The sequence below is a fragment of the Nematostella vectensis genome, chromosome 1 (assembly GCF_932526225.1).
Source record: "Nematostella vectensis chromosome 1, jaNemVect1.1, whole genome shotgun sequence".
NCBI lineage: Eukaryota > Metazoa > Cnidaria > Anthozoa > Actiniaria > Edwardsiidae > Nematostella > Nematostella vectensis.
The window spans coordinates 1,170,194-1,197,977 of NC_064034.1; the positions used below are offsets into that span (position 1 = coordinate 1,170,194).

At 43.8% G+C, this 27,784-nt stretch overlaps 76 non-coding genes across 76 annotated transcripts; all 76 read right to left on the bottom strand.

Annotated features, from left to right (window-relative positions):
- Positions 1–27: 27 nt before the first annotated feature.
- On the bottom strand, positions 28–99 carry Trnap-ugg. The gene has a single exon. It is a non-coding gene; the product is annotated as a tRNA-Pro (tRNA).
- A 66-nt stretch (positions 100–165) lies between these two features.
- Trnap-ugg lies at positions 166–237 on the bottom strand. The gene has a single exon. It is a non-coding gene; the product is annotated as a tRNA-Pro (tRNA).
- A 218-nt stretch (positions 238–455) lies between these two features.
- On the bottom strand, positions 456–527 carry Trnap-ugg. Its single transcript has one exon. It is a non-coding gene; the product is annotated as a tRNA-Pro (tRNA).
- A 218-nt stretch (positions 528–745) lies between these two features.
- Trnap-ugg lies at positions 746–817 on the bottom strand. The gene has a single exon. It is a non-coding gene; the product is annotated as a tRNA-Pro (tRNA).
- A 504-nt stretch (positions 818–1,321) lies between these two features.
- On the bottom strand, positions 1,322–1,393 carry Trnap-ugg. The gene has a single exon. It is a non-coding gene; the product is annotated as a tRNA-Pro (tRNA).
- A 210-nt stretch (positions 1,394–1,603) lies between these two features.
- On the bottom strand, positions 1,604–1,675 carry Trnap-ugg. Its single transcript has one exon. It is a non-coding gene; the product is annotated as a tRNA-Pro (tRNA).
- A 218-nt stretch (positions 1,676–1,893) lies between these two features.
- On the bottom strand, positions 1,894–1,965 carry Trnaq-cug. Its single transcript has one exon. It is a non-coding gene; the product is annotated as a tRNA-Gln (tRNA).
- Positions 1,966–2,462: 497 nt separating this feature from the next.
- Trnap-ugg lies at positions 2,463–2,534 on the bottom strand. Its single transcript has one exon. It is a non-coding gene; the product is annotated as a tRNA-Pro (tRNA).
- A 504-nt stretch (positions 2,535–3,038) lies between these two features.
- Trnap-ugg lies at positions 3,039–3,110 on the bottom strand. Its single transcript has one exon. It is a non-coding gene; the product is annotated as a tRNA-Pro (tRNA).
- A 210-nt stretch (positions 3,111–3,320) lies between these two features.
- Positions 3,321–3,392, bottom strand: Trnap-ugg. The gene has a single exon. It is a non-coding gene; the product is annotated as a tRNA-Pro (tRNA).
- A 218-nt stretch (positions 3,393–3,610) lies between these two features.
- Positions 3,611–3,682, bottom strand: Trnap-cgg. Its single transcript has one exon. It is a non-coding gene; the product is annotated as a tRNA-Pro (tRNA).
- A 508-nt stretch (positions 3,683–4,190) lies between these two features.
- On the bottom strand, positions 4,191–4,262 carry Trnap-ugg. The gene has a single exon. It is a non-coding gene; the product is annotated as a tRNA-Pro (tRNA).
- A 218-nt stretch (positions 4,263–4,480) lies between these two features.
- On the bottom strand, positions 4,481–4,552 carry Trnap-cgg. Its single transcript has one exon. It is a non-coding gene; the product is annotated as a tRNA-Pro (tRNA).
- A 66-nt stretch (positions 4,553–4,618) lies between these two features.
- Positions 4,619–4,690, bottom strand: Trnap-ugg. The gene has a single exon. It is a non-coding gene; the product is annotated as a tRNA-Pro (tRNA).
- A 504-nt stretch (positions 4,691–5,194) lies between these two features.
- Positions 5,195–5,266, bottom strand: Trnap-ugg. The gene has a single exon. It is a non-coding gene; the product is annotated as a tRNA-Pro (tRNA).
- Positions 5,267–5,476: 210 nt separating this feature from the next.
- Trnap-ugg lies at positions 5,477–5,548 on the bottom strand. The gene has a single exon. It is a non-coding gene; the product is annotated as a tRNA-Pro (tRNA).
- Positions 5,549–5,766: 218 nt separating this feature from the next.
- Positions 5,767–5,838, bottom strand: Trnap-cgg. Its single transcript has one exon. It is a non-coding gene; the product is annotated as a tRNA-Pro (tRNA).
- Positions 5,839–6,342: 504 nt separating this feature from the next.
- On the bottom strand, positions 6,343–6,414 carry Trnap-ugg. The gene has a single exon. It is a non-coding gene; the product is annotated as a tRNA-Pro (tRNA).
- A 218-nt stretch (positions 6,415–6,632) lies between these two features.
- Trnap-cgg lies at positions 6,633–6,704 on the bottom strand. Its single transcript has one exon. It is a non-coding gene; the product is annotated as a tRNA-Pro (tRNA).
- Positions 6,705–6,922: 218 nt separating this feature from the next.
- On the bottom strand, positions 6,923–6,994 carry Trnap-cgg. The gene has a single exon. It is a non-coding gene; the product is annotated as a tRNA-Pro (tRNA).
- A 67-nt stretch (positions 6,995–7,061) lies between these two features.
- Positions 7,062–7,133, bottom strand: Trnap-cgg. Its single transcript has one exon. It is a non-coding gene; the product is annotated as a tRNA-Pro (tRNA).
- A 66-nt stretch (positions 7,134–7,199) lies between these two features.
- Positions 7,200–7,271, bottom strand: Trnap-ugg. Its single transcript has one exon. It is a non-coding gene; the product is annotated as a tRNA-Pro (tRNA).
- A 505-nt stretch (positions 7,272–7,776) lies between these two features.
- On the bottom strand, positions 7,777–7,849 carry Trnap-ugg. Its single transcript has one exon. It is a non-coding gene; the product is annotated as a tRNA-Pro (tRNA).
- Positions 7,850–7,922: 73 nt separating this feature from the next.
- Trnap-ugg lies at positions 7,923–7,994 on the bottom strand. The gene has a single exon. It is a non-coding gene; the product is annotated as a tRNA-Pro (tRNA).
- A 218-nt stretch (positions 7,995–8,212) lies between these two features.
- Trnap-ugg lies at positions 8,213–8,284 on the bottom strand. The gene has a single exon. It is a non-coding gene; the product is annotated as a tRNA-Pro (tRNA).
- Positions 8,285–8,502: 218 nt separating this feature from the next.
- Trnap-cgg lies at positions 8,503–8,574 on the bottom strand. Its single transcript has one exon. It is a non-coding gene; the product is annotated as a tRNA-Pro (tRNA).
- A 212-nt stretch (positions 8,575–8,786) lies between these two features.
- On the bottom strand, positions 8,787–8,858 carry Trnap-ugg. Its single transcript has one exon. It is a non-coding gene; the product is annotated as a tRNA-Pro (tRNA).
- Positions 8,859–9,076: 218 nt separating this feature from the next.
- Trnap-cgg lies at positions 9,077–9,148 on the bottom strand. The gene has a single exon. It is a non-coding gene; the product is annotated as a tRNA-Pro (tRNA).
- A 356-nt stretch (positions 9,149–9,504) lies between these two features.
- On the bottom strand, positions 9,505–9,576 carry Trnap-ugg. The gene has a single exon. It is a non-coding gene; the product is annotated as a tRNA-Pro (tRNA).
- A 214-nt stretch (positions 9,577–9,790) lies between these two features.
- On the bottom strand, positions 9,791–9,862 carry Trnap-ugg. Its single transcript has one exon. It is a non-coding gene; the product is annotated as a tRNA-Pro (tRNA).
- Positions 9,863–10,072: 210 nt separating this feature from the next.
- Trnap-ugg lies at positions 10,073–10,144 on the bottom strand. Its single transcript has one exon. It is a non-coding gene; the product is annotated as a tRNA-Pro (tRNA).
- A 218-nt stretch (positions 10,145–10,362) lies between these two features.
- Trnap-cgg lies at positions 10,363–10,434 on the bottom strand. The gene has a single exon. It is a non-coding gene; the product is annotated as a tRNA-Pro (tRNA).
- A 504-nt stretch (positions 10,435–10,938) lies between these two features.
- On the bottom strand, positions 10,939–11,010 carry Trnap-cgg. The gene has a single exon. It is a non-coding gene; the product is annotated as a tRNA-Pro (tRNA).
- A 218-nt stretch (positions 11,011–11,228) lies between these two features.
- Trnap-cgg lies at positions 11,229–11,300 on the bottom strand. Its single transcript has one exon. It is a non-coding gene; the product is annotated as a tRNA-Pro (tRNA).
- Positions 11,301–11,367: 67 nt separating this feature from the next.
- Positions 11,368–11,439, bottom strand: Trnap-cgg. The gene has a single exon. It is a non-coding gene; the product is annotated as a tRNA-Pro (tRNA).
- Positions 11,440–11,505: 66 nt separating this feature from the next.
- Positions 11,506–11,577, bottom strand: Trnap-ugg. The gene has a single exon. It is a non-coding gene; the product is annotated as a tRNA-Pro (tRNA).
- Positions 11,578–11,938: 361 nt separating this feature from the next.
- Trnap-ugg lies at positions 11,939–12,011 on the bottom strand. Its single transcript has one exon. It is a non-coding gene; the product is annotated as a tRNA-Pro (tRNA).
- A 73-nt stretch (positions 12,012–12,084) lies between these two features.
- On the bottom strand, positions 12,085–12,156 carry Trnap-ugg. The gene has a single exon. It is a non-coding gene; the product is annotated as a tRNA-Pro (tRNA).
- A 218-nt stretch (positions 12,157–12,374) lies between these two features.
- Positions 12,375–12,446, bottom strand: Trnap-ugg. The gene has a single exon. It is a non-coding gene; the product is annotated as a tRNA-Pro (tRNA).
- Positions 12,447–12,664: 218 nt separating this feature from the next.
- On the bottom strand, positions 12,665–12,736 carry Trnap-ugg. The gene has a single exon. It is a non-coding gene; the product is annotated as a tRNA-Pro (tRNA).
- A 212-nt stretch (positions 12,737–12,948) lies between these two features.
- Trnap-ugg lies at positions 12,949–13,020 on the bottom strand. The gene has a single exon. It is a non-coding gene; the product is annotated as a tRNA-Pro (tRNA).
- Positions 13,021–13,238: 218 nt separating this feature from the next.
- Positions 13,239–13,310, bottom strand: Trnap-cgg. Its single transcript has one exon. It is a non-coding gene; the product is annotated as a tRNA-Pro (tRNA).
- Positions 13,311–13,377: 67 nt separating this feature from the next.
- Trnap-ugg lies at positions 13,378–13,449 on the bottom strand. Its single transcript has one exon. It is a non-coding gene; the product is annotated as a tRNA-Pro (tRNA).
- Positions 13,450–13,522: 73 nt separating this feature from the next.
- Positions 13,523–13,594, bottom strand: Trnap-ugg. The gene has a single exon. It is a non-coding gene; the product is annotated as a tRNA-Pro (tRNA).
- A 217-nt stretch (positions 13,595–13,811) lies between these two features.
- Trnap-ugg lies at positions 13,812–13,884 on the bottom strand. Its single transcript has one exon. It is a non-coding gene; the product is annotated as a tRNA-Pro (tRNA).
- A 363-nt stretch (positions 13,885–14,247) lies between these two features.
- Positions 14,248–14,319, bottom strand: Trnap-ugg. The gene has a single exon. It is a non-coding gene; the product is annotated as a tRNA-Pro (tRNA).
- A 218-nt stretch (positions 14,320–14,537) lies between these two features.
- Trnap-cgg lies at positions 14,538–14,609 on the bottom strand. Its single transcript has one exon. It is a non-coding gene; the product is annotated as a tRNA-Pro (tRNA).
- A 212-nt stretch (positions 14,610–14,821) lies between these two features.
- Trnap-ugg lies at positions 14,822–14,893 on the bottom strand. Its single transcript has one exon. It is a non-coding gene; the product is annotated as a tRNA-Pro (tRNA).
- A 73-nt stretch (positions 14,894–14,966) lies between these two features.
- On the bottom strand, positions 14,967–15,038 carry Trnap-ugg. Its single transcript has one exon. It is a non-coding gene; the product is annotated as a tRNA-Pro (tRNA).
- A 218-nt stretch (positions 15,039–15,256) lies between these two features.
- Positions 15,257–15,328, bottom strand: Trnap-ugg. The gene has a single exon. It is a non-coding gene; the product is annotated as a tRNA-Pro (tRNA).
- Positions 15,329–15,546: 218 nt separating this feature from the next.
- Trnap-cgg lies at positions 15,547–15,618 on the bottom strand. Its single transcript has one exon. It is a non-coding gene; the product is annotated as a tRNA-Pro (tRNA).
- Positions 15,619–15,975: 357 nt separating this feature from the next.
- Trnap-cgg lies at positions 15,976–16,047 on the bottom strand. The gene has a single exon. It is a non-coding gene; the product is annotated as a tRNA-Pro (tRNA).
- Positions 16,048–16,551: 504 nt separating this feature from the next.
- Trnap-ugg lies at positions 16,552–16,623 on the bottom strand. Its single transcript has one exon. It is a non-coding gene; the product is annotated as a tRNA-Pro (tRNA).
- Positions 16,624–16,841: 218 nt separating this feature from the next.
- Positions 16,842–16,913, bottom strand: Trnap-cgg. The gene has a single exon. It is a non-coding gene; the product is annotated as a tRNA-Pro (tRNA).
- A 67-nt stretch (positions 16,914–16,980) lies between these two features.
- On the bottom strand, positions 16,981–17,052 carry Trnap-cgg. Its single transcript has one exon. It is a non-coding gene; the product is annotated as a tRNA-Pro (tRNA).
- A 224-nt stretch (positions 17,053–17,276) lies between these two features.
- On the bottom strand, positions 17,277–17,348 carry Trnap-cgg. The gene has a single exon. It is a non-coding gene; the product is annotated as a tRNA-Pro (tRNA).
- A 212-nt stretch (positions 17,349–17,560) lies between these two features.
- Positions 17,561–17,632, bottom strand: Trnap-ugg. Its single transcript has one exon. It is a non-coding gene; the product is annotated as a tRNA-Pro (tRNA).
- A 73-nt stretch (positions 17,633–17,705) lies between these two features.
- Trnap-ugg lies at positions 17,706–17,777 on the bottom strand. Its single transcript has one exon. It is a non-coding gene; the product is annotated as a tRNA-Pro (tRNA).
- Positions 17,778–18,285: 508 nt separating this feature from the next.
- On the bottom strand, positions 18,286–18,357 carry Trnap-ugg. Its single transcript has one exon. It is a non-coding gene; the product is annotated as a tRNA-Pro (tRNA).
- A 218-nt stretch (positions 18,358–18,575) lies between these two features.
- Positions 18,576–18,647, bottom strand: Trnap-cgg. The gene has a single exon. It is a non-coding gene; the product is annotated as a tRNA-Pro (tRNA).
- A 212-nt stretch (positions 18,648–18,859) lies between these two features.
- Positions 18,860–18,931, bottom strand: Trnap-ugg. Its single transcript has one exon. It is a non-coding gene; the product is annotated as a tRNA-Pro (tRNA).
- A 73-nt stretch (positions 18,932–19,004) lies between these two features.
- On the bottom strand, positions 19,005–19,076 carry Trnap-ugg. The gene has a single exon. It is a non-coding gene; the product is annotated as a tRNA-Pro (tRNA).
- Positions 19,077–19,294: 218 nt separating this feature from the next.
- Positions 19,295–19,366, bottom strand: Trnap-cgg. The gene has a single exon. It is a non-coding gene; the product is annotated as a tRNA-Pro (tRNA).
- Positions 19,367–19,584: 218 nt separating this feature from the next.
- On the bottom strand, positions 19,585–19,656 carry Trnap-ugg. The gene has a single exon. It is a non-coding gene; the product is annotated as a tRNA-Pro (tRNA).
- A 212-nt stretch (positions 19,657–19,868) lies between these two features.
- Positions 19,869–19,940, bottom strand: Trnap-ugg. Its single transcript has one exon. It is a non-coding gene; the product is annotated as a tRNA-Pro (tRNA).
- A 358-nt stretch (positions 19,941–20,298) lies between these two features.
- Trnap-ugg lies at positions 20,299–20,370 on the bottom strand. Its single transcript has one exon. It is a non-coding gene; the product is annotated as a tRNA-Pro (tRNA).
- Positions 20,371–20,443: 73 nt separating this feature from the next.
- On the bottom strand, positions 20,444–20,515 carry Trnap-ugg. Its single transcript has one exon. It is a non-coding gene; the product is annotated as a tRNA-Pro (tRNA).
- A 210-nt stretch (positions 20,516–20,725) lies between these two features.
- Positions 20,726–20,797, bottom strand: Trnap-ugg. Its single transcript has one exon. It is a non-coding gene; the product is annotated as a tRNA-Pro (tRNA).
- Positions 20,798–21,015: 218 nt separating this feature from the next.
- On the bottom strand, positions 21,016–21,087 carry Trnap-ugg. Its single transcript has one exon. It is a non-coding gene; the product is annotated as a tRNA-Pro (tRNA).
- Positions 21,088–21,300: 213 nt separating this feature from the next.
- Positions 21,301–21,372, bottom strand: Trnap-ugg. The gene has a single exon. It is a non-coding gene; the product is annotated as a tRNA-Pro (tRNA).
- A 4,744-nt stretch (positions 21,373–26,116) lies between these two features.
- Trnap-ugg lies at positions 26,117–26,188 on the bottom strand. Its single transcript has one exon. It is a non-coding gene; the product is annotated as a tRNA-Ala (tRNA).
- A 74-nt stretch (positions 26,189–26,262) lies between these two features.
- Positions 26,263–26,334, bottom strand: Trnap-ugg. The gene has a single exon. It is a non-coding gene; the product is annotated as a tRNA-Pro (tRNA).
- A 73-nt stretch (positions 26,335–26,407) lies between these two features.
- On the bottom strand, positions 26,408–26,479 carry Trnap-ugg. The gene has a single exon. It is a non-coding gene; the product is annotated as a tRNA-Pro (tRNA).
- Positions 26,480–26,697: 218 nt separating this feature from the next.
- Positions 26,698–26,769, bottom strand: Trnap-ugg. The gene has a single exon. It is a non-coding gene; the product is annotated as a tRNA-Pro (tRNA).
- Positions 26,770–27,126: 357 nt separating this feature from the next.
- Trnap-cgg lies at positions 27,127–27,198 on the bottom strand. The gene has a single exon. It is a non-coding gene; the product is annotated as a tRNA-Pro (tRNA).
- A 212-nt stretch (positions 27,199–27,410) lies between these two features.
- Trnap-ugg lies at positions 27,411–27,482 on the bottom strand. The gene has a single exon. It is a non-coding gene; the product is annotated as a tRNA-Pro (tRNA).
- Between the last annotated feature and the right edge of the window lie 302 nt (positions 27,483–27,784).

Consider the following 27,784-nt stretch of genomic DNA (forward strand, 5'->3'; position numbering starts at 1 on the left):
GAAATGGAAATAAAAACACAAAACAAAGGGCTCGGACGGGAATCGAACCCGTGGCCTCTCGCACCCAAAGCGAGAATCATACCACTAGACCACTGAGCCTTGGATAGATACTGTCCAAAAACATTGTACATTAGTTCAGTAACTGAAACAAAAACACAAAACAAAGGGCTCAGACGGGAATCGAACCCGTGGCCTCTCGCACCCAAAGCGAGAACCATACCACTAGACCACTGAGCCTTGGATAGATACTGAACAAACAATCAGATATTTGGACATTGGTTCAGAAACTGAAATAAAAACACAAAAGAAAGCCCTCAGACAGGAATCGAACACATGGCCTCTCGCACCCAAAGCTAGAATCATACCACTAGACCACTGAGCCTTGTATAGATACTGTACAAAAAATCAGATATGTGGACATTGGTTCAGTAACTGAAACAAAAACACAAAACAAAGGGCTCAGACGGGAATCGAACCCGTGGCCTCTCGCACCCAAAGCGAGAATCATACCACTAGACCACTGAGCCTTGGATATATACTGACCAAAAAATCAGATATTTGGACATTGGTTCAGAAACTGAAACAAAAACACAACAGAAAGCCCTCAGACAGGAATCGAACACATGGCCTCTCGCACCCAAAGCTAGAATCATACCACTAGACCACTGAGCCTTGTATAGATACTGTACAAAAAATCAGATATGTGGAGATTGGTTCAGTAACTGAAACAAAAACACAAAACAAAGGGCTCAGACGGGAATCGAACCCGTGGCCTCTCGCACCCAAAGCGAGAATCATACCACTAGACCACTGAGCCTTGGATATATACTGACCAAAAAATCAGATATTTGGACATTGGTTCAGAAACTGAAACAAAAACACAACAGAAAGCTTTCAGACAGGATTCGAACCCGTGGCCTCTCGCACCCAAAGCTAGAATCATACCACTAGACAGCTGAGGCTAGGATACCTACTGTCCAAAAATTAAGATATTTAGACGTTGGTTTAGCAGCTGGAACAAAAACACAAAAGAAAGGGCTCAGACGGAAATCGAACTCGTGGCCTCTCGCACCCAAAGCCAGAACCATACCATTAGACCACTGAGCCTTGAATAGATACTCCGTCCAAAAAAGATTGGACATTAGTTTAGTAACTGAAACAAAAACACAAAAGAAATTTCTCAGACTGGAATCTGCTACATGGCCTCTCGTACCCAAAGAGAGAATCATACAACTAGACCGCTGAGCCTTGTATAGATACTGTCCAAAAAATCGGATATGTGGACATTGGTTCAGTAACTGAAACAAAAACACAAAATAAAGGGCTCCGACGGGAATCGAACCCGTGGCCTCTCGCACCCAAAGCGAGAATCATACCACTAGACCACTGAGCCTTGGATATATACTGACCAAAAAATCAGATATTTGGACATTGGTTCAGAAATGGAAATAAAAACACAAAACAAAGGGCTCGGACGGGAATCGAACCCGTGGCCTCTCGCACCCAAAGCGAGAATCATACCACTGAGCCTTGGATAGATACTGACCAAAAAATCAGATATTTGTACATTGGTTCAGTAACTGAAACAAAAACACAAAACAAAGGGCTCAGACGGGAATCGAACCCGTGGCCTCTCGAACCCAAAGCGGGAATCATACCACTAGACCACTGAGCCTTGTATAGATACTGACCAAAAAATCAGATATTTGGACATTGGTTCAGAAACTGAAACAAAAACACAAAAGAAAGCCCTCGGACAGGAGTCGAACCCGTGGCCTCTCGCACCCAAAGCTAGAATCATACCACTAGACAGCTGAAGCTAGGATAGCTACTTTCCAAAAATTCAGATATTTGGACGTTGGTTTAGCAGCTGGAACAAAAACACAAAAGAAAGGGCTCAGACGGGAATCGAACCCGTGGCCTCTCGCACCAGAAGCAAGAATCATACCACTAGACCACTGAGCCTTGAATAGATACTGTACAAAAAATCAGATATGTGGACATTGGTTCAGTAACTGAAACAAAAACACAAAAGAAAGGGCTCAGACGGGAATCGAACTAGTGGCCTCTCGCGCCCAAAGCCAGAATCATACCACTAGACCACTGAGCCTTGAATAGATACTCCGTCCAAAAAAGATTGGACATTAGTTCAGTAACTGAAACAAAAACACAAAAGAAAGGGCTCAGACGGGAATCGAACTCGTGGCCTCTCGCACCCAAAGAGAGAATCATACAACTAGACCGCTGAGCTTTGTATAGATACTGTTCAAAAAATCAGATATGTGGACATTGGTTCAGTAACTGAAACAAAAACACAAAAGAAAGCCCTCAGACAGGAATCGAACACATGGCCTCTCGCACCCGAAGCGAGAATCATACCACTAGACCACTGAGCATTGGATAGATACTGTCCAAAAACATTGTACATTAGTTCAGTAACTGAAACAAAAACACAAAACAAAGGGCTCAGACGGGAATCGAACCCGTGGCCTCTCGCACCCAAAGCGAGAACCATACCACTAGACCACTGAGCCTTGGATATATACTGAACAAACAATCAGATATTTGGACATTGGTTCAGAAACTGAAATAAAAACACAAAAGAAAGCCCTCAGACAGGAAACGAACCCGTGGCCTCTCGCACCCAAAGCTAGAATCATACCACTAGACAGCTTAGGCTAGGATAGCTACTGTCCAAAAATTCAGATATTTAGACGTTGGTTTAGCAGCTGGAACAAAAACACAAAAGAAAGGGCTCAGACGGAAATCGAACTCGTGGCCTCTCGCACCCAAAGCCAGAATCATACCACTAGACCACTGAGCCTTGAATAGATACTCCGTCCAAAAAAGATTGGACATTAGTTTAGTAACTGAAACAAAAACACAAAAGAAATTTCTCAGACTGGAATCTGCTACATGGCCTCTCGTACCCAAAGAGAGAATCATACAACTAGACCGCTGAGCCTTGTATAGATACTGTCCAAAAAATCGGATATGTGGACATTGGTTCAGTAACTGAAACAAAAACACAAAATAAAGGGCTCAGACGGGAATCGAACCCGTGGCCTCTCGCACCCAAAGCGAGAATCATACCACTAGACCACTGAGCCTTGGATATATACTGACCAAAAAATCAGATATTTGGACATTGGTTCAGAAATGGAAATAAAAACACAAAACAAAGGGCTCGGACGGGAATCGAACCCGTGGCCTCTCGCACCCAAAGCGAGAATCATACCACTAAGCCTTGGTTAGATACTGACCAAAAAATCAGATATTTGTACATTGGTTCAGTAACTGAAACAAAAACACAAAACAAAGGGCTCAGACGGGAATCGAACCCGTGGCCTCTCGCACCCAAAGCGAGAATCATACCACTAGACCACTGAGCCTTGTATAGATACTGACCAAAAAATCAGATATTTGGACATTGGTTCAGAAACTGAAACAAAAACACAAAAGAAAGCCCTCAGACAGGAGTCGAACCCGTGGCCTCTCGCACCCAAAGCTAGAATCATACCACTAGACAGCTGAAGCTAGGATAGCTACTTTCCAAAAATTCAGATATTTGGACGTTGGTTTAGCAGCTGGAACAAAAACACAAAAGAAAGGGCTCAGACGGGAATCGAACCCGTGCCCTCTCGCACCCGAAGCAAGAATCATACCACTAGACCACTGAGCCTTGAATAGATACTGTACAAAAAATCAGATATGTGGACATTGGTTCAGTAACTGAAACAAAAACACAAAAGAAAGGGCTCAGACGGGAATCGAACTAGTGGCCTCTCGCGCCAAAAGCCAGAATCATACCACTAGACCACTGAGCCTTGAATAGATACTGTACAAAAAATCACATATGTGGACATTGGTTCAGTAACTGAAACAAAAACACAAAAGAAAGGGCTCAGACGGGAATCAAACTCGTGGCCTCTCGCACCCAAAGAGAGAGTCATACAACTAGACCGCTGAGCTTTGTATAGATACTGTTCAAAAAATCAGATATGTGGACATTGGTTCAGTAACTGAAACAAAAACACAAAAGAAAGCCCTCAGACAGGAATCGAACACATGGCCTCTCGCACCCAAAGCTAGAATCATACCACTAGACCACTGAGCCTTGTATAGATACTGTACAAAAAATCAGATATGTGGACATTGGTTCAGTAACTGAAACAAAAACACAAAACAAAGGGCTCAGACGGGAATCAAACCCGTGGCCTCTCGCACCCAAAGCGAGAATCATACCACTAGACCACTGAGCCTTGGATATATACTGACCAAAAAATCAGATATTTGGACATTGGTTCAGAAGCTGAAACAAAAACACAACAGAAAGCTTTCAGACAGGAATCGAACCCGTGGCCTCTCGCACCCAAAGCTAGAATCATACCACTAGACAGCTTAGGCTAGGATACCTACTGTCCAAAAATTCAGATATTTGGACGTTGGTTTAGAAACTGGAACAAAAACACAAAAGAAAGGGCTCAGACGGGAATCGAACCCGTGGCCTCTAGCACCCGAAGCGAGAATCATACCACTAGACCACTGAGCCTTGGATAGATACTGTCCAAAAACATTGTACATTAGTTCAGTAACTGAAACAAAAACACAAAACAAAGGGCTCAGACGGGAATCGAACCTGTGGCCTCTCGCACCCAAAGCGAGAACCATACCACTAGACCACTGAGCCTTGGATATATACTGAACAAACAATCAGATATTTGGACATTGGTTCAGAAACTGAAATAAAAACACAAAAGAAAGCCCTCAGACAGGAAACGAACCCGTGGCCTCTCGCACCCAAAGCTAGAATCATACCACTAGACAGCTTAGGCTAGGATAGCTACTGTCCAAAAATTCAGATATTTAGACGTTGGTTTAGCAGCTGGAACAAAAACACAAAAGAAAGGGCTCAGACGGAAATCGAACTCGTGGCCTCTCGCACCCAAAGCCAGAATCATACCACTAGACCACTGAGCCTTGAATAGATACTCCGTCCAAAAAAGATTGGACATTAGTTTAGTAACTGAAACAAAAACACAAAAGAAATTTCTCAGACTGGAATCTGCTACATGGCCTCTCGTACCCAAAGAGAGAATCATACAACTAGACCGCTGAGCCTTGTATAGATACTGTCCAAAAAATCGGATATGTGGACATTGGTTCAGTAACTGAAACAAAAACACAAAATAAAGGGCTCAGACGGGAATCGAACCCGTGGCCTCTCGCACCCAAAGCGAGAATCATACCACTAGACCACTGAGCCTTGGATATATACTGACCAAAAAATCAGATATTTGGACATTGGATCAGAAATGGAAATAAAAACACAAAACAAAGGGCTCGTACGGGAATCGAACCCGTGGCCTCTCGCACCCAAAGCGAGAATCATACCACTGAGCCTTGGATAGATACTGACCAAAAACTCAGATATTTGTACATCGGTTCAGTAACTGAAACAAAAACACAAAACAAAGGGCTCAGACGGGAATCGAACCCGTGGCCTCTCGCACCCAAAGCGAGAATCATACCACTAGACCACTGAGCCTTGTATAGATACTGACCAAAAAATCAGATATTTGGACATTGGTTCAGAAACTGAAACAAAAACACAAAAGAAAGCCCTCAGACAGGAGTCGAACCCGTGGCCTCTCGCACCCAAAGCTAGGATTATACCACTAGACAGCTGAAGCTAGGATAGCTACTTTCCAAAAATTCAGATATTTAGACGTTGGTTTAGCAGCTGGAACAAAAACACAAAAGAAAGGGCTCAGACGGGAATCGAACCCGTGGCCTCTCGCACCCGAAGCAAGAATCATACCACTAGACCACTGAGCCTTGAATAGATACTGTACAAAAAATCAGATATGTGGACATCGGTTCAGTAACTGAAACAAAAACACAAAAGAAAGGGCTCAGACGGGAATCGAACTAGTGGCCTCTTGCGCCCAAAGCCAGAATCATACCACTAGACCACTGAGCCTTGAATAGATACTCCGTCCAAAAAAGATTGGACATTAGTTCAGTAACTGAAACAAAAACACAAAAGAAAGGGCTCAGACGGGAATCGAACTCGTGGCATCTCGCACCCAAAGAGAGAATCATACAACTAGACCGCTGAGCTTTGTATAGATACTGTTCAAAAAATCAGATATGTGGACATTGGTTCAGTAACTGAAACAAAAACACAAAAGAAAGCCCTCAGACAGGAATCGAACACATGGCCTCTCGCACCCAAAGCTAGAATCATACCACTAGACCACTGAGCCTTGTATAGATACTGTACAAAAAATCAGATATGTGGACATTGGTTCAGTAACTGAAACAAAAACACAAAAGAAAGGGCTCAGACGGGAATCAAACCCGTGGCCTCTCGCACCCAAAGCGAGAATCATACCACTAGACCACTGAGCCTTGGATATATACTGACCAAAAAATTAGATATTTGGACATTGGTTCAGAAGCTGAAACAAAAACACAACAGAAAGCTTTCAGACAGGAATCGAACCCGTGGCCTCTCGCACCCAAAGCTAGAATCATACCACTAGACAGCTGAAGCTAGGATAGCTACTGTCCAAAAATTCAGATATTTAGACGTTGGTTTAGAAGCTGGAACAAAAACACAAAAGAAAGGGTTCAGACGGGAATCGAACCCGTGGCCTCTCGCACCCGAAGCGAGAATCATACCACTAGACCACTGAGCCTTGGAAATATACTGACCAAAAAATCAGATATTTGGACATTGGTTCAGAAGCTGAAACAAAAACACAACAGAAAGCTTTCAGACAGGAATCGAACCCGTGGCCTCTCGCACCCAAAGCTAGAATCATACCACTAGACAGCTTAGGCTAGGATACCTACTGTCCAAAAATTCAGATATTTGGACGTTGGTTTAGAAGCTGGAACAAAAACACAAAAGAAAGGGCTCAGACGGGAATCGAACCCGTGGCCTCTCGCACCCGAAGCGAGAATCATACCACTAGACCACTGAGCCTTGGATAGATACTGTCCAAAAACCATTGGACATTAGTTCAGTAACTGAAACAAAAACACAAAAGAAAGGGCTCAGACGGGAATCGAACCCGTGGCCTCTCGCACCCGAAGCGAGAATCATACCACTAGACCACTGAGCCTTGGATAGGCACTGTCCAAAAACATTGTACATTAGTTCATTAACTGAAACAAAAACACAAAACAAAGGGCTTAGACGGGAATCGAACCCGTGGCCTCTCGCACCCAAAGCGAGAACCATACCACTAGACCACTGAGCCTTGGATATATTTTAACAAACAATCAGATATTTGGACATTGGTTCAGAAACTGAAATAAAAACACAAAGGAAAGCCCTCAGACAGGAAACGAACCCGTGGCCTCTCGCACCCAAAGCTAGAATCATACCACTAGACAGCTTAGGCTAGGATACCTACTGTCCAAAAATTCAGATATTTGGACGTTGGTTTAGAAGCTGGAACAAAAACACAAAAGAAAAGGCTAAGACGGAATCGAACCCGTGGCCTCTAGCACCCGAAGCGAGAATCATACCACTAGACCACTGAGCCTGACCACTGGATAGATACTGTCCAAAAAACATTGGACATTAGTTCAGTAACTGAAACAAAAACACAAAAGAAAGCCCTCAGACAGGAATCGAACACATGGCCTCTCGCACCCAAAGCTAGAATCATACCACTAGACCACTAAGCCTTGTTTAGATACTGTACAAAAAATCAGATATGTGGACATTGGTTCAGTAACTGAAATAAAAACACAAAAGAAAGCGCTCAGACGGGAATCGAACCCGTGGCCTCTCGCACCCAAAGCGAGAATCATACCACTAGACCACTGAGCCTTGTATAGATACTGTACAAAAAATCAGATATGTGGACATTGGTTCAGTAACTGAAACAAAAACACAAAACAAAGGGCTCAGACGGGAATCTAACCCGTGGCCTCTCGCACCCAAAGCGAGAATCATACCAATAGACCACTGAGCCTTGGATATATACTGACCAAAAAATCAGATATTTCGACATTGGTTCAGAAACTGAAACAAAAACACAAAAGAAAGCCCTCAGACAGGAATCGAACAAATGGCCTCTCGCACCCAAAGCTAGAATCATACCAACAGACCACTGACCCTTGTATAGATACTGTACAAAAAATCAGATATGTGGACATTGGTTCAGTAACTGAAACAAAAACACAAAACAAAGGGCTCAGACGGGAATCGAACCCGTGGCCTCTCGCACCCAAAGCGAGAATCATACCACTAGACCACTGAGCCTTGGATATATACTGACCAAAAAATCAGATATTTGGACATTGGTTCATAAACTGAAACAAAAACACAACAGAAAGCCCTCAGAAAGGAATCGAAACCGTGGCCTCTCGCACCCAAAGCTAGAATCATACCACTAGACAGCTGAGTCTTGGATACCTACTGTCCAAAAATTCAGATATTTGGACGTTGGTTTAGAAGCTGGAACAAAAACACAAAAGAAAGGGCTCAGACGGGAATCGAACCCGTGGCCTCTCGCACCCGAAGCGAGAATCATACCACTAAACCACTGAGCAATGGATAGATACTGTCCAAAAAACATTGGACATTAGTTCAGTAACTGAAACAAAAACACAAAAGAAAGCCCTCAGACAGGAATCGAACACATGGCCTCTCGCACCCAAAGCTAGAATCATACCACTAGACCACTGAGCCTTGTATAGATACTGTACAAAAAATCAGATATGTGGACATTGGTTCAGTAACTGAAACAAAAACACAAAACAAAGGGCTCAGACGGGAATCAAACCCGTGGCCTCTCGCACCCAAAGCGAGAATCATACCACTAGACCACTAAGCCTTGGATATATACTGACCAAAAAATCAGATATTTGGACATTGGTTCAGAAGCTGAAACAAAAACACAACAGAAAGCTTTCAGACAGGAATCGAACCCGTGGCCTCTCGCACCCAAAGCTAGAATCATACCACTAGACAGCTTAGGCTAGGATACCTACTGTCCAAAAATTCAGATATTTGGACGTTGGTTTAGAAGCTGGAACAAAAACACAAAAGAAAGGGCTCAGACGGGAATCGAACCCGTGGCCTCTCGCACCCGAAGCGAGAATCATACCACTAGACCACTGAGCCTTGGATAGATACTGTCCAAAAACATTGTACATTAGTTCAGTAACTGAAACAAAAACACAAAACAAAGGGCTCAGACGGGAATCGAACCCGTGGACTTTCGCACCCAAAGCGAGAACCATACCACTAGACCAGTGAGCCTTGGATATATACTGAACAAACAATCAGATATTTGGACATTGGTTCAGAAACTGAAATAAAAACACAAAAGAAAGCCCTCAGACAGGAAACGAACCCGTGGCCTCTCGCACCCAAAGCTAGAATCATACCACTAGACAGCTTAGGCTAGGATAGCTACTGTCCAAAAATTCAGATATTTAGACGTTGGTTTAGCAGCTGGAACAAAAACACAAAAGAAAGGGCTCAGACGGAAATCGAACTCGTGGCCTCTCGCATCCAAAGCCAGAATCATACCACTAGACCACTGAGCCTTGAATAGATACTCCGTCCAAAAAAGATTGGACATTAGTTTAGTAACTGAAACAAAAACACAAAAGAAATTTCTCAGACTGGAATCTGCTACATGGCCTCTCGTACCCAAAGAGAGAATCATACAACTAGACCGCTGAGCCTTGTATAGATACTGTCCAAAAAATCGGATATGTGGACATTGGTTCAGTAACTGAAACAAAAACACAAAATAAAGGGCTCAGACGGTAATCGAACCCGTGGCCTCTCGCACCCAAAGCGAGAATCATACCACTAGACCACTGAGCCTTGGATATATACTGACCAAAAAATCAGATATTTGGACATTGGTTCAGAAATGGAAATAAAAACACAAAACAAAGGGCTCGGACGGGAATCGAACCCGTGGCCTCTCGCACCCAAAGCGAGAATCATACCACTGAGCCTTGGATAGATACTGACCAAAAACTCAGATATTTGTACATTGGTTTAGTAACTGAAACAAAAACACAAAACAAAGGGCTCAGACGGGAATCGAACCCGTGGCCTCTCGCACCCAAAGCGAGAATCACACCACTAGACCACTGAGCCTTGTATAGATACTGACCAAAAAATCAGATATTTGGACATTGGTTCAGAAACTGAAACAAAAACACAAAAGAAAGCCCTCAGACAGGAGTCGAACCCGTGGCCTCTCGCACCCAAAGCTAGAATCATACCACTAGACAGCTGAAGCTAGGATAGCTACTTTCCAAAAATTCAGATATTTAGACGTTGGTTTAGCAGCTGGAACAAAAACACAAAAGAAAGGGCTCAGACGGGAATCGAACCCGTGGCCTCTCGCACCCGAAGCAAGAATCATACCACTAGACCACTGAGCCTTGAATAGATACTGTACAAAAAATCAGATATGTGGACATCGGTTCAGTAACTGAAACAAAAACACAAAAGAAAGGGCTCAGACGGGAATCGAACTAGTGGCCTCTTGCGCCCAAAGCCAGAATCATACCACTAGACCACTGAGCCTTGAATAGATACTCCGTCCAAAAAAGATTGGACATTAGTTCAGTAACTGAAACAAAAACACAAAAGAAAGGGCTCAGACGGGAATCGAACAAGTGGCCTCTCGCACCCAAAGAGAGAATCATACAACTAGACCGCTGAGCTTTGTATAGATACTGTTCAAAAAATCAGATATGTGGACATTGGTTCAGTAACTGAAACAAAAACACATAAGAAAGCCCTCAGACAGGAATCGAACCCGTGGCCTCTCGCACCCAAAGCTAGAATCATACCACTAGACAGCTTAGGCTAGGATACCTACTGTCCAAAAATTCAGATATTTAGACGTTGGTTTAGAAGCTGGAACAAAAACACAAAAGAAAGGGTTCAGACGGGAATCGAACCCGTGGCCTCTCGCACCCGAAGCGAGAATCATACCACTAGACCACTGAGCCTTGGATATATACTGACCAAAAAATCAGATATTTGGACATTGGTTCAGAAGCTGAAACAAAAACACAACAGAAAGCTTTCAGACAGGAATCGAACCCGTGGCCTCTCGCACCCAAAGCTAGAATCATACCACTAGACAGCTTAGGCTAGGATACCTACTGTCCAAAAATTCAGATATTTGGACGTTGGTTTAGAAGCTGGAACAAAAACACAAAAGAAAGGGCTCAGACGGGAATCGAACCCGTGGCCTCTCGCACCCGAAGCGAGAATCATACCACTAGACCACTGAGCCTTGGATAGATACTGTCCAAAAACCATTGGACATTAGTTCAGTAACTGAAACAAAAACACAAAAGAAAGGGCTCAGACGGGAATCGAACCCGTGGCCTCTCGCACCCGAAGCGAGAATCATACCACTAGACCACTGAGCCTTGGATAGGCACTGTCCAAAAACATTGTACATTAGTTCATTAACTGAAACAAAAACACAAAACAAAGGGCTTAGACGGGAATCGAACCCGTGGCCTCTCGCACCCAAAGCGAGAACCATACCACTAGACCACTGAGCCTTGGATATATTTTAACAAACAATCAGATATTTGGACATTGGTTTAGAAACTGAAATAAAAACACAAAGGAAAGCCCTCAGACAGGAAACGAACCCGTGGCCTCTAGCACCCGAAGCGAGAATCATACCACTAGACCACTGAGCCTGACCACTGGATAGATACTGTCCAAAAAACATTGGACATTAGTTCAGTAACTGAAACAAAAACACAAAAGAAAGCCCTCAGACAGGAATCGAACACATGGCCTCTCGCACCCAAAGCTAGAATCATACCACTAGACCACTAAGCCTTGTTTAGATACTGTACAAAAAATCAGATATGTGGACATTGGTTCAGTAACTGAAATAAAAACACAAAAGAAAGCGCTCAGACGGGAATCGAACCCGTGGCCTCTCGCACCCAAAGCGAGAATCATACCACTAGACCACTGAGCCTTGTATAGATACTGTACAAAAAATCAGATTTGTGGACATTGGTTCAGTAACTGAAACAAAAACACAAAACAAAGGGCTCAGACGGGAATCTAACCCGTGGCCTCTCGCACCCAAAGCGAGAATCATACCAATAGACCACTGAGCCTTGGATATATACTGACCAAAAAATCAGATATTTCGACATTGGTTCAGAAACTGAAACAAAAACACAAAAGAAAGCCCTCAGACAGGAATCGAACAAATGGCCTCTCGCACCCAAAGCTAGAATCATACCAACAGACCACTGACCCTTGTATAGATACTGTACAAAAAATCAGATATGTGGACATTGGTTCAGTAACTGAAACAAAAACACAAAACAAAGGGCTCAGACGGGAATCGAACCCGTGGCCTCTCGCACCCAAAGCGAGAATCATACCACTAGACCACTGAGCCTTGGATATATACTGACCAAAAAATCAGATATTTGGACATTGGTTCATAAACTGAAACAAAAACACAACAGAAAGCCCTCAGAAAGGAATCGAAACCGTGGCCTCTCGCACCCAAAGCTAGAATCATACCACTAGACAGCTGAGTCTTGGATACCTACTGTCCAAAAATTCAGATATTTGGACGTTGGTTTAGAAGCTGGAACAAAAACACAAAAGAAAGGGCTCAGACGGGAATCGAACCCGTGGCCTCTCGCACCCAAAGCGAGAATCATACCACTAGACCACTGAGCAATGGATAGATACTGTCCAAAAAACATTGGACATTAGTTCAGTAACTGAAACAAAAACACAAAAGAAAGCCTTCAGACAGGAATCGAACACATGGCCTCTCGCACCCAAAGCTAGAATCATACCACTAGACCACTGAGCCTTGTATAGATACTGTACAAAAAATCAGATATGTGGACATTGGTTCAGTAACTGAAACAAAAACACAAAACAAAGGGCTCAGACGGGAATCAAACCCGTGGCCTCTCGCACCCAAAGCGAGAATCATACCACTAGACCACTGAGCCTTGGATATATACTGACCAAAAAATCAGATATTTGGACATTGGTTCAGAAGCTGAAACAAAAACACAACAGAAAGCTTTCAGACAGGAATCGAACCCGTGGCCTCTCGCACCCAAAGCTAGAATCATACCACTAGACAGCTTAGGCTAGGATACCTACTGTCCAAAAATTCAGATATTTGGACGTTGGTTTAGAAGCTGGAACAAAAACACAAAAGAAAGGGCTCAGACGGGAATCGAACCCGTGGCCTCTCGCACCCGAAGCGAGAATCATACCACTAGACCACTGAGCCTTGGATAGATACTGTCCAAAAACCATTGGACATTAGTTCAGTAACTGAAACAAAAACACAAAACAAAGGGCTCAGACGGGAATCGAACCCGAAGCCTCTCGCACCCAAAGCGAGAATCATACCACTAGACCACTGAGCCTTGTATAGATGCTGTACAAAAAATCAGATATGTGAACATTGGTTCAGTAACTGAAAGAAAAACACAAAACAAATGGCTCAGACGGGAATCGAACCCGTGGCCTCTCGCACCCAAAGCGAGAATCATACCACTAGACCACTGAGCCTTGGATATATACTGACCAAACAATCAGATATTTGGACATTGGTTCAGAAACTGAAACAAAAACACAACAGAAAGCCCTCAGACAGGAATCAAACACATGGCCTCTCGCACCCAAAGCTAGAATCATACCACTAGACCACTGAGCCTTGTATAGATACTGTACAAAAAATCAGATATGTGGACATTGGTTCAGTAACTGAAATAAAAACACAAAAGAAAGCGCTCAGACGGGAATCGAACCCGTGGCCTCTCGCACCCAAAGCGAGAATCATACCACTAGACCACTGAGCCTTGTATAGATACTGTACAAAAAATCAGATATGTGGACATTGGTTCAGTAACTGAAACAAAAACACAAAACAAAGGGCTCAGACGGGAATCTAACCCGTGGCCTCTCGCACCCAAAGCGAGAATCATACCAATAGACCACTTAGCCTTGGATATATACTGACCAAAAAATCAGATATTTCGACATTGGTTCAGAAACTGAAACAAAAACACAAAAGAAAGCCCTCAGACAGGAATCGAACAAATGGCCTCTCGCACCCAAAGCTAGAATCATACCAACAGACCACTGACCCTTGTATAGATACTGTACAAAAAATCAGATATGTGGACATTGGTTCAGTAACTGAAACAAAAACACAAAACAAAGGGCTCAGACGGGAATCGAACCCGTGGCCTCTCGCACCCAAAGCGAGAATCATACCACTAGACCACTGAGACTTGGATATATACTGACCAAAAAATCAGATATTTGGACATTGGTTCATAAACTGAAACAAAAACACAACAGAAAGCCCTCAGAAAGGAATCGAAACCGTGGCCTCTCGCACCCAAAGCTAGAATCATACCACTAGACAGCTGAGTCTTGGATACCTACTGTCCAAAAATTCAGATATTTGGACGTTGGTTTAGAAGCTGGAACAAAAACACAAAAGAAAGGGCTCAGACGGGAATCGAACCCGTGGCCTCTCGCACCCGAAGCGAGAATCATACCACTAGACCACTGAGCAATGGATAGATACTGTCCAAAAAACATTGGACATTAGTTCAGTAACTGAAACAAAAACACAAAAGAAAGCCCTCAGACAGGAATCGAACACATGGCCTCTCGCACCCAAAGCTAGAATCATACCACTAGACCACTGAGCCTTGTATAGATACTGTACAAAAAATCAGATATGTAGACATTGGTTCAGTAACTGAAACAAAAACACAAAACAAAGGGCTCAGACGGGAATCGAAACCGTGGCCTCTCGCACCCAAAGCGAGAATCATACCACTAGACCACTGAGCCTTGTATAGATGCTGTACAAAAAATCAGATATGTGAACATTGGTTCAGTAACTGAAAGAAAAACACAAAACAAATGGCTCAGACGGGAATAGAACCCGTGGCCTCTCGCACCCAAAGCGAGAATCATACCACTAGACCACTGAGCCTTGGATATATACTGACCAAACAATCAGATATTTGGACATTGGTTCAGAAACTGAAACAAAAACACAACAGAAAGCCCTCAGACAGGAATCAAACACATGGCCTCTCGCACCCAAAGCTAGAATCATACCACTAGACCACTGAGCCTTGTATAGATACTGTACAAAAAATCAGATATGTGGACATTGGTTCAGTAACTGAAACAAAAACACAAAACAAAGGGCTCAGACGGGAATCGAACCCGTGGCCTCTCGCACCCAAAGCGAGAATCATACCACTAGACCACTGAGCCTTGGATATATACTGACCAAAAAATCAGATATTTGGACATTGGTTCAGAAACTGAAACAAAAACACAACAGAAAGCCCTCAGACAGGAATCGAACCCGTGGCCTCTCGCACCCAAAGCTAGAATCATACCACTAGACAGCTGAGGCTTGGATACCTACTGTCCAAAAATTCAGATATTTGGACGTTGGTTTAGAAGCTGGAACAAAAACACAAAAGAAAGGGCTCAGACGGGAATCGAACCCGTGGCCTCTCGCACCCGAAGCGAGAATCATACCACTAGACCACTGAGCCTTGGATAGATACTGTCCAAAAAACATTGGACATTAGTTCAGTAACTTAAACAAAAACACAAAAGAAAGCCCTCAGACAGGAATCGAACACATGGCCTCTCGCACCCAAAGCTAGAATCATACCACTAGACCACTGAGCCTTGTATAGATACTGTACAAAAAATCAGATATGTGGACATTGGTTCAGAAACTGAAACAAAAACACAACAGAAAGCCCTCAGACAGGAATCGAACCCGTGGCCTCTCGCACCCAAAGCTAGAATCATACCACTAGACAACTGAAGCTAGGATAGCTACTTTCCAAAAATTCAGATATTTAGACGTTGGTTTAGCAGCTGGAACAAAAACACAAAAGAAAGGGCTCAGACGGGAATCGAACCCGTGGCCTCTCGCACCCGAAGCAAGAATCATACCACTAGACCCCTGAGCCTTGAATAGATACTGTACAAAAAATCAGATATGTGGACATTGGTTCAGTAACTGAAACAAAAACACAAAAGAAAGGGCTCAGACGGGAATCGAACTAGTGGCCTCTTGCGCCCAAAGCCAGAATCATACCACTAGACCACTGAGCCTTGAATAGATACTCCGTCCAAAAAAGATTGGACATTAGTTCAGTAACTGAAACAAAAACACAAAAGAAAGGGCTCAGACGGGAATCGAACTCGTGGCCTCTCGCACCCAAAGAGAGAATCATACAACTAGACCGCTGAGCTTTGTATAGATACTGTTCAAAAAATCAGATATGTGGACATTGGTTCAGTAACTGAAACAAAAACACAAAAGAAAGCCCTCAGACAGGAATCGAACACATGGCCTCTCGCACCCAAAGCTAGAATCATACCACTAGACCACTGAGCCTTGTATAGATACTGTACAAAAAATCAGATATGTGGACATTGGTTCAGTAACTGAAACAAAAACACAAAACAAAGGGCGCAGACGGGAATCAAACCCGTGGCCTCTCGCACCCAAAGCGAGAATCATACCACTAGACCACTGAGCCTTGGATATATACTGACCAAAAAATCAGATATTTGGACATTGGTTTAGAAGCTGAAACAAAAACACAACAGAAAGCTTTCAGACAGGAATCGAACCCGTGGCCTCTCGCACCCAAAGCTAGAATCATACCACTAGACAGCTTAGGCTAGGATACCTACTGTCCAAAAATTCAGATATTTGGACGTTGGTTTAGAAGCTGGAACAAAAACACAAAAGAAAGGGCTCAGACGGGAATCGAACCCGTGGCCTCTCGCACCCGAAGCGAGAATCATACCACTAGACCACTGAGCCTTGGATAGATACTGTCCAAAAACCATTGGACATTAGTTCAGTAACTGAAACAAAAACACAAAAGAAAGGGCTCAGACGGGAATCGAACCCGTGGCCTCTCGCACCCGAAGCGAGAATCATACCACTAGACCACTGAGCCTTGGATAGGCACTGTCCAAAAACATTGTACATTAGTTCATTAACTGAAACAAAAACACAAAACAAAGGGCTTAGACGGGAAACTCAGAAAGGAATCGAAACCGTGGCCTCTCGCACCCAAAGCTAGAATCATACCACTAGACAGCTGAGTCTTGGATACCTACTGTCCAAAAATTCAGATATTTGGACGTTGGTTTAGAAGCTGGAACAAAAACACAAAAGAAAGGGCTCAGACGGGAATCGAACCCGTGGCCTCTCGCACCCGAAGCGAGAATCATACCACTAGACCACTGAGCAATGGATAGATACTGTCCAAAAAACATTGGACATTAGTTCAGTAACTGAAACAAAAACACAAAAGAAAGCCCTCAGACAGGAATCGAACACATGGCCTCTCGCACCCAAAGCTAGAATCATACCACTAGACCACTGAGCCTTGTATAGATACTGTACAAAAAATCAGATATGTAGACATTGGTTCAGTAACTGAAACAAAAACACAAAACAAAGGGCTCAGACGGGAATCGAACCCGTGGCCTCTCGCACCCAAAGCGAGAATCATACCACTAGACCACTGAGCCTTGTATAGATGCTGTACAAAAAATCAGATATGTGAACATTGGTTCAGTAACTGAAAGAAAAACACAAAACAAATGGCTCAGACGGGAATCGAACCCGTGGCCTCTCGCACCCAAAGCGAGAATCATACCACTAGACCACTGAGCCTTGGATATATACTGACCAAACAATCAGATATTTGGACATTGGTTCAGAAACTGAAACAAAAACACAACAGAAAGCCCTCAGACAGGAATCAAACACATGGCCTCTCGCACCCAAAGCTAGAATCATACCACTAGACCACTGAGCCTTGTATAGATACTGTACAAAAAATCAGATATGTGGACATTGGTTCAGTAACTGAAACAAAAACACAAAACAAAGGGCTCAGACGGGAATCTAACCCGTGGCCTTTCGCACCCAAAGCGAGAATCATACCAATAGACCACTGAGCCTTGGATATATACTGACCAAAAAATCAGATATTTCGACATTGGTTCAGAAACTGAAACAAAAACACAAAAGAAAGCCCTCAGACAGGAATCGAACAAATGGCCTCTCGCACCCAAAGCTAGAATCATACCAACAGACCACTGACCCTTGTATAGATACTGTACAAAAAATCAGATATGTGGACATTGGTTCAGTAACTGAAACAAAAACACAAAACAAAGGGCTCAGACGGGAATCGAACCCGTGGCCTCTCGCACCCAAAGCGAGAATCATACCACTAGACCACTGAGCCTTGGATATATACTGACCAAAAAATCAGATATTTGGACATTGGTTCATAAACTGAAACAAAAACACAACAGAAAGCCCTCAGAAAGGAATCGATACCGTGGCCTCTCGCACCCAAAGCTAGAATCATACCACTAGACAGCTGAGTCTTGGATACCTACTGTCCAAAAATTCAGATATTTGGACGTTGGTTTAGAAGCTGGAACAAAAACACAAAAGAAAGGGCTCAGACGGGAATCGAACCCGTGGCCTCTCGCACCCGAAGCGAGAATCATACCACTAGACCACTGAGCAATGGATAGATACTGTCCAAAAAACATTGGACATTAGTTCAGTAACTGAAACAAAAACACAAAAGAAAGCCCTCAGACAGGAATCGAACACATGGCCTCTCGCACCCAAAGCTAGAATCATACCACTAGACCACTGAGCCTTGTATAGATACTGTACAAAAAATCAGATATGTAGACATTGGTTCAGTAACTGAAACAAAAACACAAAACAAAGGGCTCAGACGGGAATCGAACCCGTGGCCTCTCGCACCCAAAGCGAGAATCATACCACTAGACCACTGAGCCTTGTATAGATGCTGTACAAAAAATCAGATATGTGAACATTGGTTCAGTAACTGAAAGAAAAACACAAAACAAATGGCTCAGACGGGAATAGAACCCGTGGCCTCTCGCACCCAAAGCGAGAATCATACCACTAGACCACTGAGCCTTGGATATATACTGACCAAACAATCAGATATTTGGACATTGGTTCAGAAACTGAAACAAAAACACAACAGAAAGCCCTCAGACAGGAATCAAACACATGGCCTCTCGCACCCAAAGCTAGAATCATACCACTAGACCACTGAGCCTTGTATAGATACTGTACAAAAAATCAGATATGTGGACATTGGTTCAGTTACTGAAACAAAAACACAAAACAAAGGGCTCAGACGGGAATCGAACCCGTGGCCTCTCGCACCCAAAGCGAGAATCATACCACTAGACCACTGAGCCTTGGATATATACTGACCAAAAAATCAGATATTTGGACATTGGTTCAGAAACTGAAACAAAAACACAACAGAAAGCCCTCAGACAGGAATCGAACCCGTGGCCTCTCGCACCCAAAGCTAGAATCATACCACTAGACAGCTGAGGCTTGGATACCTACTGTCCAAAAATTCAGATATTTGGACGTTGGTTTAGAAGCTGGAACAAAAACACAAAAGAAAGGGCTCAGACGGGAATCGAACCCGTGGCCTCTCGCACCCGAAGCGAGAATCATACCACTAGACCACTGAGCCTTGGATAGATACTGTCCAAAAAACATTGGACATTAGTTCAGTAACTTAAACAAAAACACAAAAGAAAGCCCTCAGACAGGAATCGAACACATGGCCTCTCGCACCCAAAGCTAGAATCATACCACTAGACCACTGAGCCTTGTATAGATACTGTACAAAAAATCAGATATGTGGACATTGGTTCAGTAACTGAAACAAAAACACAAAACAAAGGGCTCAGACGGGAATCGAACCCGTGGCCTCTCGCACCCAAAGCGAGAACCATACCACTAGACCACTGAGCCTTGGATATATACTGTACAAAAAATTAGATATGTGGACATTGGTTCAGCAACTGAAATAAAAACACAAAAGAAAGCCCTCAGACAGGAAACGAACCCGTGGCCTCTCGCACCCAAAGCTAGAATCATACCACTGACAGCTTAGGCTAGGATAGCTACTGTCCAAAAATTCAGATATTTAGACGTTGGTTTAGCAGCTGGAACAAGAACACAAAAGAAAGGGCTCAGACGGAAATCGAACTCGTGGCCTCTCTTACCCAAAGCCAGAACCATACCACTAGACCACTGAGCCTTGAATAGATACTCCGTCCAAAAAAGATTGGACATTGGTTCAGTAACTGAAACAAAAACACAAAACAAAGGGCTCAGACGGGAATCGAAACCGTGGCCTCTCGCACCCAAAGCGAGAATCATACCACTAGACCACTGAGCCTTGTATAGATACTGTACAAAAAATCAGATATGTGGACATTGGTTCAGTAACTGAAACAAAAACACAAAATAAAGGGCTCAGACGGGAATCGAACCCGTGGCCTCTCGCACCCAAAGCGAGAATCATACCACTAGACCACTGAGCCTTGGATATATACTGACCAAAAAATCAGATATTTGGACATTGGTTCAGAAATGGAAATAAAAACACAAAACAAAGGGCTCGGACGGGAATCGAACCCGTGGCCTCTCGCACCCAAAGCGAGAATCAAAACACTGAGCCTTGGATAGATACTGACCAAAAAATCAGATATTTGTACATTGGTTTAGTAACTGAAACAAAAACACAAAACAAAGGGCTCAGACGGGAATCGAACCCGTGGCCTCTCGCACCCAAAGCGAGAATCATACCACTAGACCACTGAGCCTTGTATAGATACTGACCAAAAAATCAGATATTTGGACATTGGTTCAGAAACTGAAACAAAAACACAAAAGAAAGCCCTCCGACAGTAGTCGAACCCGTGGCCTCTCGCACCCAAAGCTAGAATCATACCACTAGACAGCTGAAGCTAGGATAGCTACCTTTTAAAAATTCAGATATTTGGACGTTGGTTTAGCAGCTGGAACAAAAACACAAAAGAAAGGGCTCAGACGGGAATCGAACCCGTGGCCTCTCGCACCCGAAGCAAGAATCATACCACTAGACCACTGAGCCTTGAATAGATAGTGTACAAAAAATCAGATTGTGTACATTGGTTCAGTAACTGAAACAAAAACACAAAAGAAAGGGCTCAGACGGGAATCGAACTAGTGGCCTCTCGCGCCCAAAACCAGAATCATACCACTAGACCACTGAGCCTTGAATAGATACTCCGTCCAAAAAAGATTGGACATTAGTTCAGTAACTTAAACAAAAACACAAAAGAAAGGGCTCAGACGGGAATCGAACTCGTGGCCTCTCGCACCCAAAGCCATAATCATACCACTAGACCACTGAGCCTTGAAAATTTAGTGTCCGCCGCGTTGCATTATGGATTGTTAAGGTGCGCAATGCACCATGGTAGAACACATGTCAGAGATCCGCCATCTTGTATTAAATGTGGAAGACCACGAGTCTGTTTTTTTTTGCTTTGTTCTTTGCCGAACACCACATTCTGGCGACGAGGATGGGATCAACAACTGGATAAACACATACTGAAGTTAAATCTGTCAAAAAAAAAAGCCGGTATGGCCGTCTGTTTATCAGGATTACCAACGCCAAAAGCCTTCGACTGCATTGGCGAACCAGCCACGCTGGAACAAAGATGGACAATCTGGAAGTCCGAATTTGAGCTCTACTGCACTGCATCTGGCATCAAAGACTCGAAACAACAACGAGCAATACTTCTTCACCTAGCAGGAGCTGGAATACGAGAAATTTTTCACGCTTTTACGGCTGAACAACAGGGGGAGGACTATAAAACAGCCATGGACTCCCTCACTCAACACTTCAAACTCAAGAAAAACGTACCGATGGCCAGGCAAGCCTTCTTGACAGCGGTACCAAAACCCGGTGGGAGGATTCATCAATTTGCAATTAGACTGCAAACCCTTTGCGAACACTGCGAGTACAACGACCAAAAGGACAGTCAAATTCGAGATAGAATTTTGACCTTCATATTGCATAAACCCCTCAAAGCAAAACTCTTTCGTGAGGAAGGTCTGACTCTCAGCAAGCTCCTGGAAATTGTCAACACGTACCATGACAAAGAAGCACTAGTTCTTGTGCCAGATCAAGGTGGTGTTAACCAATTGAGAGTACAACAGAAGCCTGACAGTGCTGGTCCCAAGTTTGATGGCAGATGTCATCGTTGCAATAAGCAGGGTCATAAAGCTGCTGACTGCAGATGTAGCCAAAATCACCAATGTGAAAAATGTGGGAAAATTGGACATTTCAAGGTCTGCTGCAAATCAAAGCAAACATCTGGAAAAGCAAAGTCTGCAAGTGGACCAAAATCAAAGGGCAGGAAGCCATCTCATGTAAGACAAGTGGAAGCTGTTGATGTTCAAGAAACTGATAGCGAAGAGGAAGAAGATGTTTTTAATGTATTCTGCACGCACACAGAGTCACCGCCTGGTACTATGGAGATATCTATTGGAGGTGTTATACAGAATGTCATCATTGATTCGGGTGCAAGCTGTAACCTTATGTCAGAAAGGACATTCAATGACTTATCAAAAGGAGACATTGTTTTGAAGCCAAGTAGCAAGCAAATTTTTGCATATTCGTCTAGTGATGCTTTAAATCTTAAGGGTAGTTGTATGCTTAATGTGCATGTACCAGAAACAAATGTGGATAAGCGCGCAAAGTTTTTCATTGTCTCTGGAAAAGCGTCAACTTTGTTAGGTCGTGAATTATCTGAAGCTCTAGGCATACTCAAAGTAGGAGTTCAGGTTAATAGTTGTAGCTCAGATTTCTCAGCTATAAATAATCAGTTAAACAGCAAAGCAGCGCTTAAGGCCAAATTTCCTAATGTTTTTCATGGTTTGGGCAAGCTTAAAGGTTTTAAACTCAAGTTACATATTGATCAGAATATTAAGCCAGTAGCACAACCATTGCGTAGGATTCCTTTTAGTCGCAGGCAGAAGGTCGCTGACAAGTTAGAGGAACTTGAGAAGCTTGGTGTGGTGGAAAAGGTAAACAGTCCTACAAGTTGGATCAATCCCCTTGTGGCAGTCGAAAAGCCAAATGGAGATGTTCGCATTTGTTTGGACATGCGCCAGGCCAATCAGGCTATCTTAAGAGAAAGACACCCAGTACCTACTATGCAAGAAACCCTACAAGAAATCTCAGATGCAAAGATTTTCACCAAATTGGATTTAAACATGGCTTTCCATCAAATCGAGTTATCCCCAGAGTCCCGAGACATAACTACTTTCGCAGCGCCAACAGGTTTATATCGCTACTGTCGATTGCTCTTCGGTGTGAACATGGCTACCGAGAAGTTCCAGAACCTGATATGGCAAGTTTTGAAAGACTGCCCTGGAGCCTTCAACATGCATGACGACATTCTTATAGTGGGTAGGAACAAAAAGGAGCATGACGAGAACCTGGAAAGAGCTGTCCAAAAGCTGCAAGACAGCGGGCTCACCCTCAACTATGAGAAATGTGTGGTAGGAGCCTCGAGTATGGATTTCATGGGAGACACCATTTCTGCAGATGGTCTTAAGTTATCTGACAAAAGAGTCGAAGCAATTGTCGAGGCACCTGCACCAACCAACCAATCAGAGGTGAGAAGTTTCCTTGGTTCTGCTCAATTTTGTGCCAAATTCATTCCACAGTTTGCAACCATTTCTGCTCCCCTGTGGGATCTTACCAGTAAAAATGCTAAATGGAAATGGGGTGCCAAAGAGGCAGAATCATTTGCACAAATTAAGCACTTGCTAACATGTGCACCAGTCATGTCTTATTTTACACAGGGAGCCCAGACCAGGATTATCACTGACGCCTCACCAGTTGGCCTGGGGGCCATACTAGAGCAAAGACAACCTGGTGATGGTCAATTTCGACCAGTGTACTACGCAAGTCGTAAGCTTAGTAAGGTTGAACAGCGCTACTCACAGTTCGAGCGAGAGGCCCTTGCTGTCAAATGGGCCTGTGAGAAATTTCACATGTTCCTTTATGGAACCCATTTTGAAATACTAACTGATCACAAACCCTTAATTTCAGTCCTAGGTCCAACGTCTAAACCCCCGTCTGCTAGGATTGAACGCTGGCTGTTGTACCTTCAGCAATTCAGCTATGTGGTCAGGCACATTTCCGGAAAGGAAAATTCAGCCGACGCCCTGAGTCGTTTACCAGTTGGTCCAGTACAGACAGCTGATTCTAAAGCAACCAGCGAGTATGTGTTTAGCACTACAAAGGCCGCAGTACCTGTCGCCATGACCCCAAAGCATGTAGAGGTTGTTTCAGAGAAGGACCCAACCCTTATTCTGGTACGCGAAGCAATTAGAAGTGGAGACTTCACCCGCCTCACAGGTACCTTGTACAAAGCAGTGTCAAAGGAGTTGTGGATTGCCGGACAATTAGTGATGCGTGGAAACCGAATTGTGCTACCAGAATCCCTATGGAAGCAAGCAATTATTTTAGCTCATGAGGGACACCAAGGAATGGTGCGCACAAAATCCCGCCTGCGAAGCAAACTATGGTGGCCGCAGATGGATGCACAGGCTGAACAGTTCATCAAGGCCTGCTACCCCTGCCAGCTAGTTGGACCACGTGGCAAACCGGAACCTGTTCGATCAACAGAACTACCTGAAGAACCATGGGAGGACCTCGCCACAGATTTGACTGAGATACCTGGAGGAAACCACTTGCTGGTAGTTGTGGATAACTACTCCAGATGGCCAGAGGTAGTACTCCTTAAGAAAACCGATGCGCCACACGTCATCACGGCATTGGAGGGAATATTCAGAACACATGGCATACCATACACGGTTCGCAGCGACAATGGACCGCCCTTTGCCTCGAAAGAATTTGAGAATTTCTTAGAGTTCTTAGGCATAGAACATAAGAAAGGAATTCCATATTGGCCACAGAGCAACGGCGAAGTGGAACGATGTAACAGAACAATTCTTAAAGTGATTCGGATAGCAAACTTGCAAGGAAATGATTGGAAGAAAGCGCTTGATGATTTCCTCTTTCAGTATCGCACAACAAACCATGCCGCAACTGGATGCTCGCCAGCCGAACTCCTAATGGGAAGGCAGCTCCGAGACAAGCTACCTAGTGTAAAGATTCCGAAGGATAGAGCGACAGAGTCAGAGTGGCAACACAAACTTAGGGACAGAGACGCTCTATCAAAACTCAGACAGAAAGAGTATGCTGATGCTAGAAGACATGCTGAGCCAAGTGGAATTGATGAAGGCGATGAAGTACTGCTGCGACAGACTCGCCGCGAGAACAAACTCTCTCCAGTTTTTGAGCCTGAAGCTTACAAGGTTTTGCAGAAGACAGGTAATGCAGTTGTACTGGAGGATTCTGATGGAAATAGGAAGATGAGGAATGTAGCACAAATGAAGAAGTTCATCAAACCACAGGAAGCAGTCGCCGCAGACATGCTGCCTACTCCACCTAAAATCGCGCAGGAACACCAAACCGCACCTGAGACCCAGAACCAGTCCACACTTGATTGTACAGCTGAAATGCCAGCGTCTCCTGGTTCTCTAGCCAATGAGCGATCTGCGCGCACTAGGCAACAACCTGTTCGCTTTAGGATTATGTGCTACAATAAGTTTTGTTAGTTTTCTTTTTCTTTTCAGTTTTACATACATGCGTAGGACCCCTACTATAGCTGTTATAGTTATTTAGCTCCTAGTATGGACTTTAATGCTAAGTAAGGGGGGAATGTAGTGTCCGCCGCGTTGCATTATGGATTGTTAAGGTGCGCAATGCACCATGGTAGAACACATGTCAGAGATCCGCCATCTTGTATTAAATGTGGAAGACCACGAGTCTGTTTCTTTTTGCTTTGTTCCTTGCCGAACACCACAGAAAAGATACTCCGTCCAAAAAAGATTGGACATTAGTTTAGTAACTGAAACAAAAACACAAAAGAAAGGGCTCAGACTGGAATCTGCTCCATGGCCTCTAGCACCCAAAGAGAGAATCATACAACTAGACCGCTGAGCTTTGTATAGATACTGTCCACAAAATCAGATATGTGGACATTGGTTCAGTAACTGAAACAAAAACACACAACAAAGGGCTCAGACGGGAATCGAACCCGTGGCCTCTCGCACGCAAAGCGAGAATCATACCACTACACCACTGAGCCTTGGATAGATACTGACCAAAAAATCATATATTTGTACATTGATTCAGTAACTGAAACAAAAACACAAAACAAAGGGGCTCAGACGGGAATCGAAACCGTGGCCTCTCGCACCCAAAGCGAGAATCATATCACTAGACCACTGAGCCTTGTATAGATACTGTACAAAAAATCAGATATGTGGACATTGGTTCAGTAACTGAAACAAAAACACAAACCAAAGGGCTCAGACGGGAATCGAACCCGTGGCCTTTCGCACCCAAAGCGAGAATCATACCACTAGACCACTGAGCCTTGGATATATACTGACCAAAAAATCAGATATTTGGACATTGGTTCAGAAACTGAAACAAAAACACAAAAGAAAGCCCTCAGACAGGAATCGAACACATGGCCTCTCGCACCCAAAGCTAGAATCATACCACTAGACCACTGAGCCTTGTATAGATACTGTACAAAAAATCAGATATGTGGAGATTGGTTCAGTAACTGAAACAAAAACACAAAACAAAGGGCTCAGACGGGAATCGAACCCGTGGCCTCTCGCACCCAAAGTGAGAATCATACCACTAGACCACTGAGCCTTGGATATATACTGACCAAAAAATCAGATATTTGGACATTGGTTCAGAAACTGAAACAAAAACACAACAGAAAGCTTTCAGACAGGATTCGAACCCGTGGCCTCTCGCACCCAAAGCTAGAATCATACCACTAGACAGCTGAGGCTAGGATACCTACTGTCCAAAAATTCAGATATTTCGACGTTGGTTTAGAAGCTGGAACAAAAACACAGAAGAAAGGGCTCAGACGGGAATGGAACCCGTGGCCTCTTGCACCCGAAGCGAGAATCATACCACAAGACCACTGAGCCTTGGATAGATACTGTCCAAAAACCATTGGACATTAGTTCAGTAACTGAAACAAAAACACAAAAGAAAGGGCTCAGACGGGAATCGAACCCGTGGCCTCTCGCACCCGAAGCGAGAATCATACCACTAGACCACTGAGCCTTGGATAGATACTGTCCAAAAAACATTGGACATTAGTTCAGTAACTTAAACAAAAACACAAAAGAAAGCCCTCAGACAGGAATCGAACACATGGCCTCTCGCACCCAAAGCTAGAATCATACCACTAGACCACTGAGCCTTGTATAGATACTGTACAAAAAATCAGATATGTGGACATTGGTTCAGTAACTGAAACAAAAACACAAAACAAAGGGCTCAGACGGGAATCGAACCCGTGGCCTCTCGCACCCAAAGCGAGAACCATACCACTATACCACTGAGCCTTGGATATATACTGAACAAACAATCAGATATTTGGACATTGGTTCAGAAACTGAAATAAAAACACAAAAGAAAGCCCTCAGACAGGAAACGAACCCGTGGCCTCTCGCACCCAAAGCTAGAATCATACCACTGACAGCTTAGGCTAGGATAGCTACTGTCCAAAAATTCAGATATTTAGACGTTGGTTTAGCAGCTGGAACAAAAACACAAAAGAAAGGGCTCAGACGGAAATCGAACTCGTGGCCTCTCGCACCCAAAGCCAGAACCATACCATTAGACCACTGAGCCTTGAATAGATACT